We start from the raw sequence: 6,981 nt of genomic DNA, 5'->3' as shown, positions 1-6,981 counted from the left end.
ATTCGATCACCTATAATTGACCAAAACCTCTACATATAATTACAACATTATTCGCACACAGATAATCCTATATCCCATACTATACATGATCTACAAAGAGATCTTACATCATATTTATACCAACCCAGGACCTAAACAATTAGGTCAGCCACCTAAAAGATAATACAATAAATTCATAACATAAACCTACAATCCAATGATCAACCAAGTTAGCTTAGTCTGAAAACAATGTAAACCAATCATTAAATCCCACCGGTAACGCATCGGGATCATCCACCAACACGTTACATAAGCCAGTCCATAACCTAGATAACACCGGACCCAAAATAGGTCATCATAAACCAAATCCAATGCCACCAATCAACAAGAACATGAACAAGATAACCAATAGCATCCTGATAACCTTCTAGAAGTTGCACCAACACCACTTATCATGTGCATCAAAAGATATTCAACAAAGCTTTGTCAGTAAAACCCTTACTGGTGACCAAAAGGCTTACTAGAACAAATGATAGAATCTGAGTCATCAAATCTTGAACCAACTGATCATGATATGCATCTAAATAGCATGAATGACATATCCAAACCAATTCCAGAAACCAAAGTATACCGAAGCATACCAGATCAATATCAGAATCCAACCACTCTACAAGAAACCGGTAAACAACCAAAACAGTCGGTGTTTCCATCAATGACAAAACATCAATGCAATACATAATCAATTCCTCCAAATTGTCAACAGTACAAAAGAGTATGTAATATGTACATAGCATCAACCTAAAAATATATTATCTGGAAGGTTAAAAAAAATATGATAATTCACACCAAGTTGGCACTTCTTCTAATCAATGTCAAAAATAATTTACACCCAACTGCTCGAACCAAAGTGCATAAATCGGTACCAAACTTATTATGCAAAACATGTTGTCTAATCCGAATAAAAAACAAATAAAATGGCTCATCTAAAAGAACCATGACATCTATCTCATCAAAAATATCAACTTATAATCTCTTGAGACATATCCAATACAAATACTTATTCCAATCCACAATAAGTTTCTCCAAAGCAAAGATTAGAAGTACTTTCGAACCAAGTGAAGAACATCATACCTCCATAAATATATTGAAACATCATTTTATACCATCTCGAAAACACAATGTGAACTTGTAGATATCTCTAAATCATAGTATAAAGAAAACAAACATCCATAAGACCAACCAAATATAGTGCATATCAACTTAGCCTATCCATATCTAGATCACCAATAGCAACTAGAGCAACATGAGATTCACAAAGGTTTGAAATCAATGACAATAATAGCATCCATATGTGCAACATTATGCTTGCAATACATATGGGCACAAGGTTGTTGAATGTAGAACAAATAGGAGGTTCAAAAATGGTAGAATGAATGACAATAAATGGATATGTGTAGGATCATGGTGGGCCAAACAGGCCCTTAAGTGCCAAAGAAAATTAAAAAAAACAGAGTTAGGCAGCTTGACATAAAAATTTGAATAATTTACCAACATTATTTCAAAATATGTAAGAATAAAATTAAATTTAGTTTCTAAGCTACTAGTTGTTTTCTAAATAAAAAAATCAATTTGACGAAAATTTGAAATTTCAATGCAATAGTACTAAAGTTTCATGAAAAAGATAAGCAGGTGTCTATCTAACCACCCTAACAACAATCAAATCATAATATTTTTTAATAAGATTTTAGATATAAGTAGAAGACTCGTGTCTAGATGTGACACATATTTTATTTTATTTTAAATAAATAATTAATTATGTTTTTTTACTACAACATTTTAAAAATATAAAAAAAATTGTACGTCTGACGACCATAACTTGCTCAAAACTTTATGAAATTCAATTTTATTTTTTAATACTATAGTATAGAAGCATAGAATGTGACGCATGTTTCAGATTCAAAAAATGTGATATTGTTTGAAAGTTATAGATGTAATGGTGAAAAATTTAGGGTTTCCACCATTAGATGCATGAAAATCGCTAATTTTTACTTGGGGACCATTACATTAGGAAAATATAGAAATTAGATAGATCTAAACTTAAGAAGTCTGAATGTTGATCTAATTCCAAGGGATTTGGAATGTGCCCCTTATTTCCCTTGAGTTGAATTGAATTGTTGAATTTTCTGAAATTGGGGTAAATGTGTTGGAATTAATGTAAAAATGCATAAATAGTAAGCTATAGTAATCGGATTGAGCCACTAACCTAGATTTGAGGATTGTAGGAGGATTCAAATCTATTCCCAGAAGGAGCTCCTAATTTTTCAGGACCGGTGTGACAGTCACTCTAGTCCTCTGAACTTTTCAAACTCCAAAGGGGGATTGATTCATTTCTCTAAATAAAGCTTATCCTAAAGATCATAGCTTTGTACCTATTATTGCGCATGCTAGAGAAGGGAAATAGGTTGGGAATAGGGGTTTGCCTTAGGTCAAACCCTAGTTTTGGAATTAACCATGAAATATAAATAAAATTTGATTGAATTGCAGTAATGGAAATGTTCTCCTTTTGAGGGAGATGCTAAATAATGATTAAAACACAAATTATATGCCTCCTTGTGAAGTTTTTTTTGTCTCCACATAGAATTAGGGTTTCATGAAGTCTTCAATAACATAGAACATGAATTTCAACTATAATGCTTGAATCTCAATTTTATCTCGGCTTAAAGGAAGACTGATTGCTTGCTTGCTTGAACTTGAATGCTTGATTGCTTGAATTGATTGATCACTATTATTACCGGATGATCAAATCAATGGGGTAGACCTCTTTTTATACTTGCCAGCTGAAAATAATAATAATTTTTTGACATGAGCCGACACAAAGCTGGAATTCCCACTCAAATCACATGACTTTTAAAGGGTCCAAATTTGGGTCCTGATTGGGAGGACTAGGGCCCTAGGCACTTTGGTCCTGAGGAGACTAGGGTGCCACACCATGGTCCTACCCAATCAAGAACCAAAATCAAGGGGCAGGATGATGTGCAATTGGTGAAAAATGTTGAGATTTTTAATTGCAATCGAGGTTGGAATACTAATTCACAACTCAGGGATTTTAATCCACTCTAAGAAACCCTTCATGAACTAGAAGCTACATTTAATTATGAACCCAGGGACATGAACTTGAAATGAGACAACACTATGTATGCACTATGGAAGCCGTCTAAGCTAATGTATCAGTTGTGTATAGCAAATAAATTTCGAATAATAAACTAAATTGAAAACATGACAATGTTGGAAATAAAACTAACTACACAGTAGTGGTTGCAGGAAGACTGGTTATTTGCAACTACAGTGGCTGCAGGTTGACTGTTCTAAAACTAGTGAGCTTGAATATGTTGAAAACAAAACCTATCATAACCAACTCACTAACAAAATTAAAGCATAATGAATAAAAATCTAAACTATGATGAAATCACAATTCCTCAAGTGGCCCTTGCTTGAGTTGCTTCAATCTATCATTAGCATTCCATCATCAATAGACAAGCTTCAATGCTCAAATAATCTTCTTCTTGCAAATAAAATATTACATGGACATGTATCAGACTTGTTGATTGAAATTGGACACCATTAACAAGAATCAACACTAACTGGATACTCTCTACATTATTCTCAACACTACTTTCAAGACTACTTACTCGCAACTCAACAAAATCTCAGATTTATGATTGAGGCTTGAGAATCGGAGTAATTACAAACTCAAAAATTTATTACAAATGTCATTTCTCATGTGACAGCAAGGAGATGACTTATTCTACTCATGATTGATAATAAAGATTAAACTAACAAGAGTTGAGAGAGTTCTAATCCTCTTCAAACTCTTACAACCATTAAATGTAGTCATGGTTGAACATGTGTACAAAATATGAAAACATTATTTATGAATCATAAAATATTGTTTCCACAAGCTTATCCAATTTTATTTTACTTCAATATCTCTAAATACACGAATTCATGAAGAGGTAGAAGAGTCCAAGTTGAATTAGAACTCAATCCTTAACTGCTGCCTGGAAATCTGCTATTTTGTCTTAGTCAAATTCTGTTGAATTATGCTCATTAACTATTGTGAATAAAATCAAACGGTTTAAACCCTTTTTATATCTCCTTTTAATTTTTCCATGTCATTTTAAAAATCTGAATTTCATTAAGAAACAAGTGAGATATTCCCATTTTACTAAAACTAGTCTTTTGACTTTCTCTGCACTTTCAGTCAACTACTACATCTGTCAATTGTCAACTTGCTCCTCCTTTCTTCTAGCTGTATGAACGACTCAAAACACTCAAAAATAACATGTTAATCATTCCAAATTAATTTACATTCAAAAATAACCATTTATAATAATATTTTATCATCATTTAGCATCAACTAGCTAGACACACATATGCATATCAAACATCATTAATCCTAATTAATGCTTCACAAAACCAAGGTAATGTTTGGAAATATCTTGGAAGGAAATTATAAACATGAGGTAAAGTATCATAAAACATGAAAATAAAATGGTCAATTTATAGGCTCATCAACAAATATGCATAGCAAGAGCATAATTAGGTCCTATTCAGACCTTAGAGCACAAATGCTAAGGTGAGGGCTCAAATGCAGATAAAATTGTAAGGGAGTACAATTTAGGACGCTACAATAGATATTTTTCAATCATCCTATCAATCAGGACTTTAGATAGGATATCACCATTTTTTGGCCCCTCGTGGTCCTACACATACCCAAACCTCAAAGAAGTCCAATATGTTATAATTGTAACAAGATGGGACACATTGTAAAACATTGTAGAAGTAGGACAAATAAGTCTAATGGTTTGACAAAGAAAATTGATATCGATCAAGAAAGAGAGAAAATGAAGATGACTTGGGTAAATGAATTTGAAGAGAAGACTGAGGATCGATCCAAACCTGCAATAGTTGTTGAGCCCTCTTTCAGTAATTTAATAGACCGCTCAGCCTGAGGAGGAGAATTGAAAGATCTTCAGAACCCCCCATGCAGTTTGGTGTTGAAATGTTTTCAGCATAGCAGTGCTTCGGAAGTTTTTTTTAGTGGTTTCCTGATGGTCTGGGTTGGTCCGTAATGAAAGAGGCAAAAAATATTATTTATTAGCTTTTTGGTCATAGCACATTAATGACCAATAGTGCTTGGTTGAGTTGAATATATTGGGTTTTTATATTTATTTTGCTCACTTGCAAATTAATATTTTGGAGAGATCCTATGCAAAGAAGAGTTCTAGTGCAATCTGTGTGTGTGAAGTGTTAGTGGAAGTAAACTCTAGTTTCTTGTACAATGTAAATTCTAGTTGTTGTTGACCCTGAACTCGAGCCTCAACCCATTTTGAAGCCATACCCATTCGTAGCAATGGTCAAGGATAAGGAAGGTGGTTTTTTTAGTGTGCCAATTCACTCCTTATATACAAAGGATGTTAGGACATAAATTCATGCGGAAATGGGAGAGGTAAGTCATGCAAAATTCAATGACCTCTAAAAAGAAATGTTTAAAAGTCATGGAATTTATCTTAAGAGTCAATACAAGAACATTGGTGAGTTAGGGTTGAATATTTGGAGAATTTGCGTGGTTTTTTCGTATGATATTGAGTGGATAAAAATTATTTTGAGCCAAATTCATAGAGATGTGATGTATTTAGAAAAACCCTACAAGATTACAAAAAATGACATTAGAGCTTTGATTGGATGTGAGAAGGGCACCATTCTGTTGAAAAAGTTTGTGAAGAATGACACTATAACTGAACTAACTAGTTTTAGGTGGGATGGAAGAGCTATGACTGTCAAAGACTTCAATGACCCAGGAGTCAAATATGTAGCTAAAGGGATTGCATACCAAATTTATTTTCAAAACTGAGAGGGTACTATGACTACGACTATAATTTGCATTGCTTTTTGAATGGTAGTTTGCGGAAAGTATTTTGATCTTTGTGAACTCTTCCTGGCACAATTGATAGAAAATATAGACAAGACAAGAAAAAGTAAGTATCCATTCAAATTTGGTTCCCTGATTATTTGCCTTGCCTTCATATACATAAATGAGCTTCCTAAAAGGGATAATTGTGTATGGGAGAAATCTACAACTATTAGAGCACATATAGGATTATATGTCAAAGGTTTCAGTTTAGACAATCAATCTTTCAGGAGAACATTTAGTAGTTGGTTTGTAGACTTTAAGGAAGAATGCAAGAAAGGTATAGGTTTCCTCTGGATTTGGTCCCAAAGTATAAAGAAACATTTACTTTTGTAGTTAGCAGATATCATTTCTATACCATGATGATGGAACCAAGAGTTGCTTGGATTCTAGAATTACCTTAAGAGTTATTTTAATAATTGGCAAAATCAAAGATTTCTGAGATTATTAGTTTAGACAAAGATCCTAATGAATCCTCGTTAGGAATAGTTAAGGAGATAGAAGAAAACTTCTAAAATGATAGGTCCAATAAGGGACTCCAGAAAAGGATGAAGAAAATTTTCAATGACATGCTATTGCCCAAAGTTGTTGATGCTTATGCGCGGAGGATGACTAGATCAGTTTTTGCATCACCTCTAGCAATGTTGAGTTCCTCCAAAACTCCCACTTTGTCTGCATCTAGTTAGAAGAAGAAGAAACTGAGGAGGAAAGATAAGGATCAAAGGAAACTCAATATTCAAGAAGCTGAGATTAAAGAAGTTGAGAGCAGCAGCGATGAAGAAGCAAAGAAAGAAAATTTTGTCATTAGCTGGTGCAGTCACCAGTTAGGAGGGACCACAAAGAGATCAATTTGGATCGGTCAGCAAGAGTAAACACAACAAAAACACAAGGATATGATGGAGGTAATGTAGAACTAAATGAATTATATCATGAAAACTGATTACAATCAACCAGTAACAACTGGGTTACAGAAACCAGCTCACTAGCCTGCCAAACATGCTCAATTACAAAACAGGTCACAACCGGGACCT

Source organism: Cryptomeria japonica, chromosome 10 (assembly GCF_030272615.1).
Source record: "Cryptomeria japonica chromosome 10, Sugi_1.0, whole genome shotgun sequence".
NCBI lineage: Eukaryota > Viridiplantae > Streptophyta > Pinopsida > Cupressales > Cupressaceae > Cryptomeria > Cryptomeria japonica.
The sequence above is the reverse complement of the archived record's forward strand: the minus strand, read 5'-3'. Positions refer to the sequence as shown.